The 19858-nt window shown below is 35.2% G+C and overlaps 1 long non-coding RNA gene across 1 annotated transcript; it reads right to left on the bottom strand.

The window, feature by feature from the left end:
• Nucleotides 1-9142: 9142 nt before the first annotated feature.
• LOC110926544 lies at nucleotides 9143-11793 on the bottom strand. Its single transcript, XR_002585301.1, has 3 exons — nucleotides 11675-11793; nucleotides 10757-10842; nucleotides 9143-9291 (listed from the first exon to the last, which is right to left on the bottom strand). It is a non-coding gene; the product is annotated as an uncharacterized LOC110926544 (long non-coding RNA).
• Nucleotides 11794-19858: the final 8065 nt, after the last annotated feature.

The raw sequence follows: 19858 nt of genomic DNA on the forward strand, positions 1-19858 counted from the left end.
ATGTATGTATTAAGCTTATATTTCCTATTTTTTTCAATACCATGATGATCATTTATTCTAGAAAAGGTCATTGAAAATGAAAATGAAAATTATAGTAGGATTTGAACATCCACTGTTCAACCGACTTTCAAAAATCTCATTCTGGTTAACGATTATTCTTATCATGGTAAAATCAAGTTGAAAAGATAAGACATATTCAACAAGAAACAATATAGGTATAAGAGTAGTACCTTATGTAGATAAACATGTATGGTGGAAAAAAAAAAACTTACCTTGAAATAACTAAAGGAAATAGTATCTCCATCACTTTTCAATCACCATGTCTACGAAATCCAATCTTCATTGGAAACACCTCGGGCCACCAAAACTTTTATCAACAAAACATCATCAACGACATGGGTCAACCGAGACTTTAATCAATGATTAAAAGCAATGATGATTCGAGCACTTTCGTGCTGATAACGTGTTGTGTAATAACTAGAACCTATTAGCAATGTATAGAAGAGAATGAGAGAATGGGAGATGAATTTCTTATTGATATATCTCATACAAAATACATGAGCAACTATATATAGGCTATAACATTAATACAAACATAAATGTGACATGGGAGTTAGAAATGTGGATAATCACTAATAATGGATGCATTCATAACAGAAATGTATTTTTGTTATTTTTTTAAATGGAGCCGTTGAGACTTGGGAGTGTATTTTAAAAGAAAAGATTTTTATTTGTTTTAACATATAGCCATTTGATGTGGGAGGGACCCACTATTGTGATTTTGGACTAGTCCATTGGAACAAATTGAACCAACCCAAGGTGATCCGTTTGAAGGTAGTCCAATTTTGGACGGGTGGAAGAAACAAGTGCGATGTGATGCTCTAAGTACACTCCTTTACAAAAAGAAAAGGACACAGTTTGACGCTATTTTTGTCATTCCACTTCCAAGTCTAATAACCAACTTATGTTCTGAGCACTTGTGTCCAAGAATAATGTTGATTAGTATTATTGAAACTTAGAATATACTTAACGTGTACCTCTCAAATAGCCCATAACAAATTAACTGTCAAGATTATCATAAGCAACAAGTGTCTCCTTTGAGGTATGCGATCACGTTTATCTTAATTTACAAACATTTATTCAGAGTCTATATGCCACTGCGAGCCTTAGTGAAGCTTGTTCCATTCTATTTTGGTCCAGAATAGGTGCTTGCAAATGTAGGTCCATTGGCATATAACTTAAATTTGCCATATTATTCTCATATTCATGATACATACAAACGTGATTGTAATAGCATAAGTCGCATCGCACACAAATGTAGTTCTAATCGATTTAAAAAAAAAGTCTTAGACCTCGTATACATTACTAACTTAGAGTTGTAAAAAAAATTATGGAGAAATTACATGTGTTAATTAAAAAATTACTGTTGCAATTTAGGTATATGTGATTTCTTTTACAAAGGTAATGATAATTGCAAATGTGTAAATGTTTTTATCTAATACTTACGTAATTTCTCTGTCATAATTTTATTAAACGTTTTTACTTCTCTTAGTTTGTAATATATATGAGATTTGAGAGAAAAAAGATTTAAAACCAATTGGGAGATAGAAATTTCTATAGTTTTTATAACTCGAGAGGGTTCTTATTTTAACCAATCTAGAAGCTACCAACCAAACACTTGCTCCAATGTGTATGTCTGAAAGAAAAAGCCAGTTTTTTTGGAACGACGACTTTCTTGTGTTAGGTCACCGCGCTCTTCAGATTGGATTGGAGAGCCTCGTTGCCCCACTCCGGCCAGACTATGTTGTCTTAACCGGAGCCATGCTGGCTTCAGAGTTTGGCTTGGGCGTTCCCCCGGAAAACCATACCGCCGATTGTCACTTGACAGATGTTGTGCCACCACAAGAGCTAAACACTCTCTGGCGTAACACACAGTTGGACGGAAACTCAGATGAGTTCAGGATAGAACCTGACACATCTGTAAAGAAGCTAGACTCTATCCATTATTGCTTAATCTACCAAATTGACACAAATGGGGATTGAACTTGGGTCTTTATTAGAGAACCCAAGACTCCCTATCACTAATCCACATGTGATGGATAGCAGAAGCCACCTAAGCTCTACTTTTTTGTCTAGAATCCCGCATGAAGGTCCTCTAATCATGTTATAAGTTGGTTTGTTGTTAAAGCATACCTATCCATAGGCCAATCAAGTTTTAGTTATTTGTGGGGGTCCTGTTGAACTTCCACCATGATTTAATGTTTAGGTATGAAGTTATTGAGTCACGTAACCATAATTTTGGGGCTATCTGGTTTTATAAAACGAAGGTGTGCGTAACAATTGAGAAAAAAGGATCGCACTAACATGCTTTATAAACATTAGTATCATCAATGATCAAACTACACCACCCTCTTTGATGACCATGAATTATATGGTCAAAATTTCTAGCGGCGACAATTTCTAACACGACATGAATATGACACGAATATAATGAGGTTTTGGGTAGTCATATCGACCTGTTAACTCGTTTACAACATGTTTAACCTATTTATAGCAGGCTAACCCGTTTACAACATGTTAACCTATTTGTAGCAGGCTAACCCGTTTACAACGTGTTTAACTTATTCATAACATGCCAACCCGTTTAACACATTTAAAACTTGATTACAATCCGTCTGAGTCGTTTAGATAAATCATTTAACTATGTCTGGTTTAATTAGCATTGATTTCCTCAACACAAATAAACGTACGCAATGGTGCAGCATAGTGGGGGCGGGAGGAGCCGGCCGACCCCCGAACTTTTCGCTCAGTAGTGGAAAGTATATATTTTTCGTATAGAAATTTTTGGGTATATACGTTTTTGACCCCCAGTTTTATAGAAATTTTTGGGTATATACGTTTTCGACCACACGGTCAGACAGGGCCGGTCCTAGAATTTTGGAGGCCCAAAGCGAATTAAAAATTCGAGGCCCTTTTTAATTTTTTTTAGGCTCGTAAGTTCGGTTTGTATCTGACATGAAATATATTAGGAAAAAACTTATAAAACACTTAATCATTATATAAACTAGATGATTTCCTAATCAAATAATGTTGGGATCTAATCTAATATTAATAAAAGAATCATGTTAATGCCACATCTCATTCTCTACTTAAAATTATATATTAATGCCATGTGGCATTTTCTCCTTTAATAATATTATTAATTAATGCTTATTATTATATCGTATTAATATACAATTTATTAGTTATAAATACATATTGTTATTATATCATATTAATATATCCAATTTATTAATCTATACATAAGTATAGATAAATGCATAATACATAAAAATATTTATTTTATACTATTGTAGTATTTTATTTATATATTTTTTTTATATTTAACATTAATTTTTATTTTTTAATCATTGTTGATCAAACCAAATTTGGTTATATACTTGTAGACCTAAATTGTCTAATCTAACCAATAATTTGTTTGCGAATAATTACACACAGGTATCTCTTAATTTAGCAATATGATTATTTTATTAATAATATATTAGATTAATATCCAATTATTATTATTATTAATATATAACACATGTGGTGTCCGATAAAAAAACTTTATTACGAATATAAATCTTTATTCAACGAATTTTATACCGCCATACCAATAACCTAAAAGAACGAATATGATACATAGTTTAAAATTAAATTATATTTTATATATTTAGATTATATTTTAAATTATTTTTGTAACTTAATATCAACAATGATTAAGTTAAATAGAAGATATTTACATAGCCTTTTAAGTTCACATTTGAGCGATGATATAAATTAATGGGGTGATTTTTATCTGGATTAAAAAACACAATAGGTTAAATAAGTAAAAAGACAAAAATGCCCTTTATTAAACTGACTTTTTTGATGAAGTTAATGGGCTGGATGAAAATAGAAAAAAAATGCAAAACTCAGGAACAAAGGAAAATAATTGTTATTGTTATTATTATTTGTTCGTAATTATTATATTATTATAATTATAAATATTGTTATCTAAGTCACTAGGTTATAGTCTATGTGTTACACGAGTTTACGTAACATATTGTCTTTGTTCAACTCGTGTAATACACGGGTCTATAAACTAGTACAAAATCAAATCTAAGTTGGTCAAAAGAGTTTAACCGAACAAATAACAACTTACACTATGTGTGAAAAGAGTTAAAATATGCTACTTATTTTAAGTATACTATTGTTATTAGTTAGAAACAATTTTTCTTTTAAATAAAATTTTACATATACGTGTCATGTTAAAAATTGTATGGACAAAATATATTAGCTTATTAAATTAAGAGATGTGATTAAAAAGTATGGACAAAATATTTTAGCTTATTAAATTAAGAGAAGTGATTAAAAAAATGCATTTATAACCCTTTATTAAAAGAGCAAGCAGGGTGATTAATAATTTTGAAAATAGGTAGCAGGTGGGATTCGAACCCAACCCTTTAGAAAAAACAAATATTGTTCTTACCACTAGACTACACTTGTATTCATGTTAATAAATATCACCGTAAATATAATATTCTTTTTTATATAAAAATAGATTTAATTTTTATTTTGGAGGCCCTATTTTTCCGGAGGCCCTAAGCCGTCGCCTAACCCAATTACACTAACAGAGTAACGGGCCAATTCTGGGTCAGAAATCTCAAGCTTCGCCACTAAATATATGTATTTGATTAGTTTAACAAATTGGAGGTAACTTGTTCATGTTACCCTTCTAACTAACGATATGACAATTCAAAGATACAAAACTTTTTATTTAAAATCAATGACCCTTAATTTGAGTGCAACTGAAAAGTTGTTTGTCCATGTATATATTTTTCAAATTTAATAAAAAAGGTAATATCAACCAAACATAGAAACTTCACGCAATGAAGTTATTCAAATCTCATTAATTAGTTCGCTAGAGAAGTATATTCTTTTTCCTTTTTCGTTGTTAGTTAATGGCATATACCAAATTATTTACGAAACCCAACTTTTTATGTATCACACTTAGGGTGGAGGGTATGCCATCACCACTGGTAGAGGCTTTGTGTCTCTTGAGAGTGACCAGAGTTCAATTCCTGGCATAGGGTAAAATTTGGTGTAATTTAGGAGTAGTGTTATGTAACCTTTGCCGTTCAAAAAAAACTTAGGGTGAAGGGTATAGTCAATCACCCTAAGGTGTTTGAGTGAAATCCTACCCAATAATATTATGTCATATCAACTCCCCATTCTATTCCCCATTTTACACTCAATCAATAGGTATAGTCAAACACCCTACAATTAAAAAAAAAAAAAAAACTTGATTGGTTGAGATATCCTCTCTCCTCTCCTCTCAATCACTCTCACCCATTTTCGGTAAACACTCACCGAATTCCCCACCCTCTCTCTAACTCAAACACCCAACTCAATCAAGGGGGGTGGTCACCGATCGGTGACTCCCACTAAAACACCCAACTCCCCGCTACTATACCCTCCACCCTTATCATTTCTATTTCTCTATTATATACTTACGAAGCCCAACCTTTTATATGTTACACTTATCATTTCAATTTCTCTATTTTTTTTTTATTTTTTATTTATTAAAAAGGTAAGAAAAAGTAAAGAATTGTGGCCACAAGAAGGAGGTAGCCTTGATGATCCCGTGGTTAAGGTATTGTCAAGTTAGCTGGAACTAATAAAAGCAACACCTGTGTATGGCTTTAATACTTCACTCATGCTCCTTTCAAGTAAAATTCAAGTAAATTATTAATAAATTGGGGTCCAAGTGACTGAATTGTACCTTAAGTTCTTGCATGAATTTAGTTTAATTATAACAAGCTGTTAACTTTTCTTTAGTAAAAAAAAGACTCTAAAGAAGAGAATTAATCAATAACAAGCTGTTAACTTTTCTTTACTAAAAAAAGACTCTAAAGAAGAGAATTAATCAAGAAAAGTAGACAAGCATTTTCACCCCAAACCTCCACATCCAAAGGATGAAACGAACGAGCTAAGGCAATCAAAGCTCGTTTAGTTATTAAACACGGCTAATTTAATTTAAAGAACTGGGGCTCAATTTTCTTTATTTGTTAATTGTGTAGTAATTTTTATTTATGTACATATATAGTTATATAAACAATTATGATTTTACATACTAAAAGATATATTATTAGTTATTTATATCATATGTATATAATATTTATAATGGTACGTTGATCTTTATTAATAATTTTAAATTAATTAAAGTTATTGTATTTTAAAAATACTAAGGGGTTGTTTGACAACTTTTGAATAAGTAAGTGTTGAACCGGTAAAAGGTCTAAACCATTAAGTGTTGAACCAGTAACAGATGTGAATTATTAAGAGCCAGAATAATGTTTAACCGTTCAGAGGCAAATGTCTGACTAATTCAAATAAGAGGTCTTAACCATTCAGACTCAGTATAATGCTTAACCATTCAGAGGGAAATGTTTGAACCATTTAAACATCTGCTCGCGAAACAAACATTCTGAACCATTGAGGTCTGAACTTTTAAGAACTGAAAGCTCCTAAGCTCATTAAGCCCCTAAGCTCATTAAGACTCGTGAACATAGTTAACCTTGGTATTAAATAAACAATATATAACCATACAATTTTTTTTTCCCAAACATCATTTAACTTAAAATGTTTTGATATTAACCGGTACTGATATTGTTGTTTTTGGAACCGAAACCGGTGTTTTTCTTTTTCTAGTTGTTCTAGTGACCGAGTGTCAGTGCCACAACAAACTAACCCGACATCGAATAAATTCCCGCATGCGTAGCGCAGGGTTCTAAAACTCATTTAAGTTGTGCTCGATTTGAGCTTTTAGCCAACGAGTCGGTATTGTATAACTCACAAGCAACTCGACTCGACTCAACTCATTTCTTCCCTAACTTCACATAATAATTAAGTTCATAATATACATACAAGCCAAATCAAACCACAAGAGTCTCAGAGAAGCCAAATAAAAGTACGTGCATTTGTTAAAACCAAAATCAAAGTCTTCCGTTTGTACGTGCATGTGTTTAAACCAAAACTGAAATGAGTAAACAACAAAACCCAACTCAAAACGGAAATACACATTAGTGAAGATATGTGACAAACAAGAAAGAACCGATAGAGGTATAGTGATAACACTGAGGTCTGAGGGTGACATAGGCGGCAGTCTACGGTCATATAGTACCATCGACGGCGGTAATAGATGTCAGATGTCACCCATTTTCAATATAACGTACGCAACAGATACATATCATATAAGGCTATGCACTGTTGGTTAACTAAAAAGTGTACAAACCCTATCACGTCAGTGTATGTAGGCAGTGAGTCTTTAACTAATTAACCCACTCTTTAACAAGCGTGTTATGATTTAACTAAAACTTAAATTAAAAATAAAGGTGTGATTGGCTGATTGAGGGTGAACCCCATCTCTTACCCTCACACAACCGTTATGGGCTTGTGCTCCTCTTTTTTGTCACCAGCTTTCACGGTAGCGTTTGGTGTTCGGCGCCACAGTTGGGCGAGGTGGCACAAGACGCCACCCTCCAATGCATAGTTTAATAATACATGAAATACGGTCATAATGGCTTATGTTATTTACTGTAATTTAATTTATTGATGATATATGATTTAAAGTTAATGTCATGATTGCCGTAAAAATCTTAATTGAGTTGTTGTTCATTAGGTATAACCCACTCTAATTACGTGAGGTACACTTTTCACTCATTGACACAAATATATAACACTATTCACGACCTTTTTGACGTGTCAAATTCATAGCGGTATTTCTAAAATCATTTAAAATACTTCACGTTTTCTTGAAAATAAAGTCGTTTTCGGTTTATCACTTTTGTATACAATTTCCATGTTGAGTTGCACGATCACATGATCATTCAATAAAAAGCTGCATATGTCACTGTTTCTATACTAATAAAGTTTATTTATAAAGACAAAATTTGTACTAATTCTTGATAAATAAATTAAAATGTCAACAAGTTGGTGACGTTATTTATATAATATAAACAAAAGCTGTTATGTATATAGGTAAATCGTATATTTGCACATCGTGTTTGTTTTATTATTTTGGGAAACTGATCCAGCATGAATTTCATTTGTATAAATCATGTTACTACTAATAAATAAATAAAGTAGAACATTTATATATGTCACACCAACTTGATTATCATAACCTGAAAATAAATAAATAAAAACACCCCAAGTTGTGGTGGTGAAAGCTTCTTCACGGGGGAGGAGAGTGAGGGGCTGCAACCATTCTCGTGGGCAAAGCCAGTATTTGGTGGTCGTTATCAACTTATCATGCGTAGAGTCTTCATTTGTTACAAAGCAAAATGAAGAGAGGATAAAAAGAGAGAAAGTAATAGCATGTTGTTGTATTGTTGTTAAGAAGTCTCAAAGTGTACGAGTATATTTTTATTAGCTTCTTATTTGGGTCTCAAAATTAAATTAGACCCATGTGCACCATTATGAAGAAAGGAGGGTTTCAACAATACTCTAGTAGGGTAGTGTTATATGAGCTAGGGTTGACATGGTTTTATGCTTTAAAGTTAGCGTATAAGCTTTACACATGAATGCATGATACATGATCTGGAACTGATCAAAAAACGATACAACATAAACGGTGTATAACGTAGTAGTGGAGTTGCAAGGCTCATAAGTAATGAACGCAAAGGTCTCGACGAGTAGGATCATGTGTTAAAAGGCTACATGCGGCCTGCCCTAATTGTCAAATTATATTTTAATCAATTGTGATACGTGCGTTTTTTCCGAATTTTCATAATGTTAGTCTATTCCCTTTTAATATGAAAAAAAATGTTAAACGCGGGAATCTTTTAATTGAGTCATTCACACGCCTATTTAGGAAGTCGTGTCATATCGAAGCAAGTAATTTAAGTTTTCTAGCTTTGGCTTGACCTTCCATATATATACCTACGCGATGTTTCTTCAAAAATGATTGTTAGATACATACAGAGAACAAAATTGTGTATATATGTGTGCACAACATCACATAGAAGAATGGATAAGGATTTATATGTGTAACGTCCTTAATTAATAAATCGAAATTCTAAGAATTCGAATATAAAAGAATTTATATGTGATTACACCTTCGTACGATAAAAAGAGTTTATTAAAACTTTATAAAAATTAAACAATTAAATGTGTTATCATTGATTCGTTTCGTAATAACAAAACAAAGTGCGGAAGCTTTAACTTGGTCGTGTTCGGTTCTTCCTTGAGCTTGATCTCCATCCGTGACTTCAAAATCATTAGATTTCATAAATCGTCAAATACGTTAGTTAAAAGGAGTTTATAACATAACAAATTGAACCCGAAGGCCCAAAACAACAAAATCAACATTTTGCCAAATAGCCTTTTCGTAAGCTACGGTTGACTGGCCGTAGATTACAACCAAACTAATCACACGAAACAGTCAATGCCTGCCGTAGCCTACGCCCGGCATACCAACAGGGTGAGATGAACGTCTGGGCTGTGACAATTCATTTGGGTAATGTCGTTACTCCTGATAACCCAGATGACCAGGTAACTCGTCTGGGTTATACCTCAAAAATTAACTGATAACCCAGATGACCAGGTAACTCGTCTGGGTTATACCTCAAAAATTAACTGATAACCCAGATGACCAGGTAACTCGTCTAGGTTACAACTCAAAAATTAACAGATAACCCAGACATAGATTTAACAAGTCTGGGTTACAGAAGAAGTTGACCATTTTTGCCCTTTTTAATAAAAGCTGCGTAACTTCTCTGATATTTATCCGTTTAGCTTGAAACTTGTTTCTAATTGACCATAATACATTTTCCTACATTATTAACTCAAAATCCTCAACCCGGATTCATAATGTTTATGAATTACGCAACCGTTACCCAGTTTATGCGCATTTTCATTTTGACCCCTTATGGATTTAAGCACTTAAGCTTAAATTGTCCGCATATCTTCATATCTCCTATTCCCACTTTATGACCTTCATTCATCTATCATCACAACTCCAATTGTGATGGGTTATGATAGGATAATAATTATACTACTATTCTACCCTCGAATTTGACATTTTTACGAAAATGACCCATTACACATACCTGGCTCGGGTCAAAGCATTGACCCGTTTTAATACCTTGCATTATTACTTGCTAATTAAAAGCAATGCAAGCCATACGCTATTCTTCATGTGAGCACAAAACTCGACAAGCAACCATTTGACCCGTTTGGTCTAAATGATCATTTTACCCACCTCTTGACTTACTCTTATTGCGTTAGCATGACCAAACATTATGTATTGCGAGATGGTATTTAGTTACCATCTCACCCATTTGGCCCATTACGGTTTACACCACCATCTGATCATATTATTTTAAAAGTCGTTTTTCTATTTGTTTGACCCATTAAGGCTTACCCCATAGGGTGTCTTTTCAAAACTCATTATTTATCCGTCAACACGTGACCAGATTACCATTTTACCCATTATGGCTTACACCATAAGGTAACTTTTCAAAACTCATTGTTTTTCGTCAACACGTGACCAAATTACCGTTTTACCCTTTTTACCATCAAATATGGTTTCTTGCCATTTTTACTTGTTCCGACCCGTATTGGTTCGCGTCGGAACGTCATAATTCAAAGACACATTTCAAATACTAGATTACTTTGTTATTAACCAATACATAAGTAGATGTTCTACTTAAAAGATATAAGCTTTACTTACCTTGCATCCGATTATGTTTTTCCCGCGTATTTGATCTTCTTGACCCGCTTCTTCCCAAGCGTCCACCTAGCTTGTCAAGCGTCAAACTACCATTTATCATTCGCAAGATGGTTAGATTAGTCATCATTTATCACGACTATTCCACCTTACGGACTTTATATCAAAATTACCATTTGATCCTATTATAGGTCAGTTTGACTTTTAAAAGTTAACTGCCTATTAGCATATGCAAATGCACAATTATGTTCAACAAACTCATTTAGGCATTTCATCAAATACTTGGTAGGCATTATTTTTAGGCCACCATTGTAACTAAATTCCCAACCAAGTTCGTATCGTTTCTTTCACTTTAACAAATTCATGTAATAGTTAACATCAAGTTAACTTAGCTTTGAATTATCAATACTAGTTCATCCATTTATCATGCTAGAACTAAGGGTTTTCATCTCTATGTGAAAACCCAGTTCATCATATTACTAGACATTCATCCGAACACCTAATAAAATCAAATTCTCTATACAAACTAGTAGACATGATGATTTCAAGCACCTATTAAGATCAATAATACATAAATTTCATCATTTCATACAAAACACATTTCATGTCATGTCATGTATGAACACTTAACAAATTATCTAAATTGTTCATGTATTTCACTTATACAAGCAAGCATGGTGGTTACGAACATTACTACACTATCAATTTCATCATATCATCGAAACCCACTTCATGTCATATATGAACACTTGACCTAGTCTCAAATTTATTAAAGTATTTCTCAAATACTAACTAGTATGATGATCATAAACATAAATACATCATTAATTTCATCATGCTAATTAAAATATTGAACTCAAAGTTATCACCTTCAAGTTCATCCACATACTCATCATCACCAAATCATAAATTACAACATACCTTATGATCTCCAAGCTTAGATAATCACGAATTTATGTTCATGCATGTGATTTGCCCTAATTCATCCTCCAATTTGATGGATTAAGGTTGAACAAGGGTTTGTTCCTTGTTCTTCTTCTCTGATTGTTACTCTCACACACACTTAATGTGTGCTATGTTTTATTTTGTTTATTAATAAACCTAAGTTTCACTCCTTTTTCCTTTTTGGCCCCTCTAGTCTGTGACTTTATTTATATAGGGCTACAACTCATCGTTTTATTACTTATTTACATGTTACTAACTAGGTTAATTTGTTCCTAGTTATTTTGTTTACGGGTTAACTTTTACCACTAACGGTACTTTACCCGCTCTTTAATATTAGCGTGGTTTGATTATCGAAACCCGTTTTTGGGGTGTTACAAGTCTTCTCCCCTTAAAGAGGTTTCGTCCCCGAAACCTTTCTTATGTAGTTCATTGGGTTAAACCTAATGAACTTAGTCTCGGTGATCACTTGAGCATTGCTCACATTTTAATAGTGCAATAACCTTACTAGGAAGGTATGGCAGTGCCTTTCGCGCTTCAAGGTGCATGCGCCTTTCAAGTGTAAGGCCTCATATGCCGTTACTTTCATCTTGTATCTCTTATCTTTATCGTTTACTTGATCAAATTGCCATTTGGCCACTCGGTCGTATGGATATTTTAAAATGCTTATTCCACGCTAATCCTTCTCGTACTGTTTATTTTTGTTTAAGCGTTGTTTCCAACTAAAACCGAGTTTTAGTTCAACGTTTTTCTTTTTAACTTGTGTCGATTACTTGTATTAAGAAATCAACCACCTAGTGTTTCTTCTCTTACCGTTTCTATTTTACGTGGGGAATCGTAACCGGTTCCCTCGCATTGTCTAAGTAACCCATAAGCTCTTTTCACTTAGCCTCGTAGGCTATTGCCTTAGGCTTTCACCTATTTAAGGTGAGACGTCTAAGGTCCATTCTCTTTCGATTCGTGACCTGAGGTTCATTATGGTCCCGTAGACCTTTACATCATTTATGACCCGAAGGTCGTGGTGATCCCGTAGATCATCCTTTTACCCGTGTCATTTCTTTAATGTAATTGGTGTTAATGCACTTCCTTTATGTTTGAAAGGAAAAAAAATCATTTACCTTGTCTTTTCTTTTATCCTCTAATCGTGGCCCTTTTTGGACCATGAAGGGTGATTTATTTATATTTCAATTATGGTCCTCAGACCATGTTTGATCCGAGTTGGCAATATTTTCGTTTTCTATGACTCCGTGAGTCATTTATATGCCACATTCACTTGTCGAATCTATTAACCGTTTCATCCCAATTGGGTGATGATCACTTGCACCTAAACCTGACGCAAGGGTCAAATGGCATTGACCATTCGTCATCACCGAGTCACAACTACCATCTTTAGTAGCAACCACCACATTTTGTGTATATTGCCTATAACACTCATTTTCATACACAGTCCGGACACTGTCTGAGGGTATTTGCATACACTCGTGCGATCGTAGTCCATGACTAGATCATTTTCCATTCGGATAATTTTTTGGCTCTATGACTTCATACGTCATATATGCGCTGGTTTGTCTCACACTTACCGTTGTTCGGTTTACGCCTATATTTCTTTACGACCCATTACCCGGGTTCTTTATCTTAATGTTTTATTGCTCCATTATTTAGGTTGCGTTTTCTTGTATATTTAATCATGTCCCATTACCGGGCTCATTATTCGTTTGTTTTTTTTAACGCTCCCGTTACCTGGTTTGCGTTTGCATTTATATCCAATCATTATACTTCATTTGACTCGTTCGCGTGAAATCCGTCACCCATGAACATTCAAACTTTATTCTTTATTTAACCCGTTTGACTTGTTCGTGTGAAATCCATCACCTATGAACAATCAAACTTTATTCTTTATTTAACCTGTTTGACTTGTTCTTAACTCATCCCATTAACCTCGTCTTTACTACATCGGACGTGTATGTGGTCATTGTAAGAAGTTCATGGTATCATGTGTTTATTACTTACTTGACCAGAGTAAGCGATCAACACATGGTATGCGTGACCTATTAGAACTATCACCTTACTCCCCATGTAAGTAACTTCTCCATTCACGTCCAATTTCTTATTTTATTTGGTAAAAAAATTGTTTAATTGTTATTTAACAATTCTTAGTTTTAACCGTTTTATCCCCAAACATATAGTATGTTTTCCCTTTTTATAAAACCTTTATACAATCACATTCGTTGATGTGATCGTTACTTTTTCTCAATAAAATTTTATTGACAATATCTACTTGAATGGTCACCCCATTCAAGTTTCTAAACCTGAATTCTTTTATTGTCTTGTTATTCAAGATTGTGAATAATACGTATTTCTACTTAATTTCTCTTGGAAACATCATCCTGGATATGTATCTTATCCAGGTTTTCCAAGTTTTATATTCCGTATGCAACAGTCAGTCTCTACGTATTTGTTGCATATTACTATTTGTACAATAAATTTAAAACGTGCACTGGTAGATACTCGCCCTAATGGGCTATCATTTCCGTTTGACCTTTATTCGATATCGTTACACGATTTAGGTCCTTGGTGAGCATACTCTACTTGTCATGCTTCGGACCGTTCCATCTTCATATCCCTAAATAATTAAACTCTCGCCATCTCCAGATGCGAGTGTCCTTCAACTAAAACATTCACAAAATATTAGTAACGTTGAAACTAATAAGCACCTATACTAGAATACAAGGTCTTCTACGATACTTGTTAACACAAGTAATTCACTATTTAACCGGTCTTTTACCAATTTATTTGAGGTAACGTGGGTTCACACGATAGCCCCATGTGTTGTTTACAACACTTTTAACCATTCAAGACTGTTAATATTCGTAACAGCTTACTGGTGTGTGCAAAGCGTGATATGTTTTTATTGATATTTTAAACCCATTTTACACATTAGTCAAGTTTTAAATTTATAAAACATGATATTCTACTAACACTAAACACACACTTGGGCAAGTGCACCCATCGTGAGCGTAGTATAGCGTTGGTAAGATATCGATGTCGTCCAAGGACACAAGATCTTTTTGTACCGGTTTATCCTCAACGTCTAATCAATCTAAATTTTTGAGAAAAGTTTTGAAACATGAAAATAAAACTAAAAATGAAAAGATAAATAAAATAAAAACAGATAGACAAGATAGAATCACTTGGAACCGACTCGTCTTTAATGTATCCTTCGATGATTTTTGCACTTTTGGACTTTTTAAGAGATTATCTTAGTTATAGTAGTAGGCCCCTCTTTTGAAGGTGACGTTACCCTCAACCCAGTGGTTTGAGTCAGCAGGGATACAATCCTAAAGGGTCGGAATATTGAAAGACAATTAAGTTAGTTATTGTCACACCCCGATTTCCACGTGTATCATCGGTGGGCCCGGTGGGGGGATTACCGTGACGTAGTTGGCAACAATATAGTCAAACCACAATATTTAAATGCACAGCGGAAGCAATAAAGATAAATATAATTCAACCATTTACTGTAATATCAAATGTATCACAAGTAGTTGAATAGTATCCACAGGATGGATCAAAATAAAATAAAATGTCGTTCAACAGATAGATATCAAGCTTGCGAGACTTCCTTAGATGCTAGGGAGCTACTACCAGCCAATTACGTGTAGTACCTGCACTTAATCTTTTTGGGAAAATACGTCATTTTACACTGGTAAATACAATCAACTGACTCATTTTGTAAAATGATTAAAAATTGGTTTGGATGCACTTGGCATAAACATGTTTATTTAACTTGGGAGAATTATTTAAAATTATAATCTTGTGAACGAATTACATGTTCCTTCTATGCGTTCAGTAGCCCGGATCGTGCCGGGTTAAAGATCAATGGACACACCACATTTGCGTAAAACCGAGGTGGGTAAACCATCGGCTACGTCTTTTAATAATATAGACATAATACCGGGTGTACGCCTACACCCGACTGTCAAGGTCGTGGCCATTTCGTAAAATGATGCCTAGGATATCCGGGACATGGTCATTAACCCCCCAAAGGCTTTTAAGTAACAAGACTGTTTAAATGAGCCGATCAAACTATTCAATTAACCACCTAAACGATGGAATTATTTGATGCTCAATCAAGCGGTATTTTATATACCGTAACCCAAGCCCGTATAAGGGAAAATAAGTTAAAAGTATTTACCTTTGCAATGTATATTCCTTAATCAATTAAGTCACTGATATCTTTTACTGGGGCTCCTTATTCTGGAACGAAGGTTTTAAAAATAACCTATTAGAATCCTAACGGGTCTTTATATTAGTCGTAGCCTAGACCGGTTAGTTTCGAGGGATAGATATGGTTTAATCGCGTGAAAGGCGAAAACCGAGAATGGAATGTGATTCTGAACCAACAAGTTCGGAGACTTGTTTTATATGGGTTTAATATTCACACTCTGGATTTTGGGGTCGAGACGATATGGTTTGACCCGTATCGGCTAATTTATGTAAACTAGTTACATAAGCCGAACCGTGCGCGCAATAGGCGCAACGGGTAACCGTAGGAGTCCTACACTGTTTTCCTAAGTCAATATACTTTAAAGAGGTTGTGGTATCAGTAGGATACCTTCCATAATGTCCGTAACGAGTTTTAGTTCATTATACGCCCCGTAGGGGTTTTCCGGTCATTTTAAAGACTTTTAAAGGGATTTCTGAGTTCTACAGGAAACCTGAGTTTCCCGATTAGTTTGATAAGTCCAAAATATCTTATTTATTAATTAAAATCAGTAGCAACTGGAATCGGGTCAAAAGACCTTGTAGAACTCAAGTTTTGGCCGAAAAGGGCATATTCGGTATTTAACGAACCGTAGCCATAACCGTAGGTTATGAGCAGTTTAAAATTAATTAAAAATCTTTAAAAATCCCAAAATATTATTTTAATACAGTGGGTAAAAGTTTTGGTGATGGAATCTTGGTTTAGGTAGGCGTTATGCTAACTGCGCCGTTTATTACAAAAGTTTCTTATAAATGCGCTATTTAGCATAACTCCCATTCTAAACCTCGGATTGGCGTGAAACTTTAGGGACATGCTTAGAATTTAGTAAGAAAGGTTATGGTCCCTTTACGTGTCCGAAATACTCGCTTTATTTTAAAAAGGGCGTTACGGTCAACTTTTTAAGCAATTAACGGAAACGCGTAAAAGACTCGGACAACAACGAACCGGTCACAGAGGGTTATACCATCATGTAACCTGGTCCTAAGAGAGTCCTAAGGCATATCTATATTGCACTAAAACGGGTCAGAACTGAAGTCAAAGCAAAAGTCAAACTTTTGCGACATTCGGTTCCGAACCGGGTCAATATAGCAAATGGCCGGATCAAACGAGCGTAAACAAGTTTATATTCTTATTATCATGTTTTATGAGTGTCTAAACAGGTTGCATATCGTTTACATTACAGATTACGCAAGATTCGCAAAAATAGCTTTCTGTTGACTTTTTAGGTACGCGTTTGACTCGACATTTGAACTAGTTGGATTGGTGATCATGGGGAACCCTTTCAGAGGTTTATTACCCACATAAATACCAACACATAACCACTTTTGATTCGACATAAGACTGAGCCATTAATGATTTATCTTGAAGTCAAACCGTAGTTACGACGGTTCGATTTTTAGCTATAATACTAAGTAAAACTTTACCACAAAGGATATAAAGGACTTACAGAAGTTTGAGCACGAATTAGAATGATAAGAGAAAGCTTGGAAGCTCCAGAGATGATCAGAAGAGTGTGTTTGAGGTGTGTTTAAGTTGTGAACATTGAAGGTCTATTTATAGTGCAAGAAATGCTCTTAGATCATCACACATTGGTCTACAAGTGATCATGGATGATGGGCAGGTGTCCTAAGGTGTTATGGGTCGAGTAGGGGGCGCCCATGACTCTGGAAAACCCATCCATAATTGTTTTGCCGCTTAAAAGAGCCAACAGCCATATTTCTGTCGCTGGGCGTCGCTTACGGACCGTATGGCTTAGGCCTTGCGGTCCGTAAGCCTGTAGCGGATCTGAGTTTAATCATTCACTTCCTTACGGTCCGTAAGGCATGACCCTTGCGGTCCGTAAGGGTTAAGAAAAATATCTTTTTGAATCTTTTATAATGATTATGAAAATCTTTGGTAATTAATACCCTAACCTTTCGGGTTTGAAGGGGTAACTTTGCGATATGGCCCTCGGTTAATTACAATTAAGGACCTCGCGTTATTTACCCGTGTTGTTAAGCCCCCGGATAGTTTACTTATTATCCGAGAAGCCTTAATTTATATAGTTGACGCTTTTAACCCCTCTCGTATGAATTTGGTCATAAGTTTCTCGTTTTAAAACGGAACTTCGCGGAATTTATATATTATATTCTAGTGAGCGTATTATACTGTTACAAAGCTTCGGGTACGTCAAAGGGTCACTCAGAGGTATAATTAAACATGTTGACATAGTTAACCCCCGCAGCTTGTAATCTCTCACTTTCTTCCGCGTTTCGCTTCCGTACGATCCATGATTTGTTCGTTTTAAGGTACGAGCATCTTTTATGGTTACTATACAGTATACTTACCCTTGTTTGACATTTATAACCCTCGAATTTACATACTTTCAAGGTTTGTCAATATTAGTCCTTTATTAAATATTAAATGCCACGTGTAAACTCAAGACACGTGTCAATACATTATTGGACTCAAAATTTCGAGGTGTTACATCCTCACCCCCTTAAAATAAATCTCGACCCGAGATTTACTCAAACAAATAGGGATATTTCTCCTTCATCGTGGATTCAACTTCCCACGTGAATTCAGGGCCTCTTCGAGCATCCCATTTAACTTTAACTATCGGTACATGTTTTCTTTGGAGCTTTTTCACCTGTCGGTCTTCAATCGACAAAGGCTTCTCCACAAACTTCAAGCTCTCATCTATATGCACATCTGTGTGTGGGATCACTAATGATTCATCAGCGAAGCACTTCTTTAGATTGCAGATGTGGAACACATTATGAATTCCATTGAGCTCTTCTGGTAAGTTCAATTTATAGGCAACCGACCCGACCCGTTCAATAACCTCAAAAGGTCCTATGTATCGCGGGCTCAGTTTACCCTTCTTACCGAAACGCATCACCCCCTTCCAGGGTGATACCTTTAGCAACACTTTTTCACCTACCTCGAAGTGAAAATCCTTACGTTTCGGATCAGCGTAACTTTTCTGCCTATCACGGGCAGCCTTGAGACGTTCTCGAATCTGGACAATCTTGTCCGTTGTCTCGAAAACTATCTCTGGTCCTGATAATTGGACCTCTCCCACTTCCGCCCAACAAACAGGCGATCTACACTTCCTACCGTATAATGCCTTGAAAGGCGCAGCCTTTATGCTGGTATGGTAGCTATTGTTGTAGGAGATTTCGATTAGGGGTAGGTTCTTATCCCAACTACCGCCTAGATCGATAGCACATGCTCGCAGCATGTCCTCTAACGTTTGAATGGTACGCTCACTCTGACCGTCCGTCTGTGGATGGTAAGCCGTATTGAAGTTCAAACGCGTGCCCAAAGATTGCTGGAAACTCTTCCAGAAATGAGACGTGTACCTAGTATCCCTGTCGGAGATAATAGACACAGGTATGCCGTGTAAGGCTACAATCTTATCAACATAAAGTTGGGCTAACATATCGGAGCTATACGTCTCCTTGATGGGTAGGAAATGAGCTGATTTAGTCAGCCTATCGACTATAACCCATATTGTGTCGTTTCCTTTGCTCGTTTTTGGTAACTTGGTGATAAAGTCCATAGTTACACACTCCCATTTCCATTCAGGAAGTTCAGGCTGTTGTAGCAAGCCAGATGGCTTTTGATGCTCAGCCATGACTTGCGCACAAGTCAAGCATTTGGCTACATAGGCGGCTACAGACTTTTTCAAGCCTATCCACCAATAATTTGCCTTTAAATCCTGATACATTTTGTCTGCTCCAGGATGGACAGAATATTTGGAACTATGGGCTTCCTGGAGGATGACATCCCGTAGTCCTCCATAAATAGGAACCCATATCCGCCCATTCAATCTCAAAAGTCTATCCTTGTGAAGAGTTAACTGCTCCTCAGTTACTCCTAACTTTTCCTTAGGATAATTAGCTTCCAACACAGCC

This window comes from Helianthus annuus, chromosome 17 (assembly GCF_002127325.2).
Source record: "Helianthus annuus cultivar XRQ/B chromosome 17, HanXRQr2.0-SUNRISE, whole genome shotgun sequence".
NCBI lineage: Eukaryota > Viridiplantae > Streptophyta > Magnoliopsida > Asterales > Asteraceae > Helianthus > Helianthus annuus.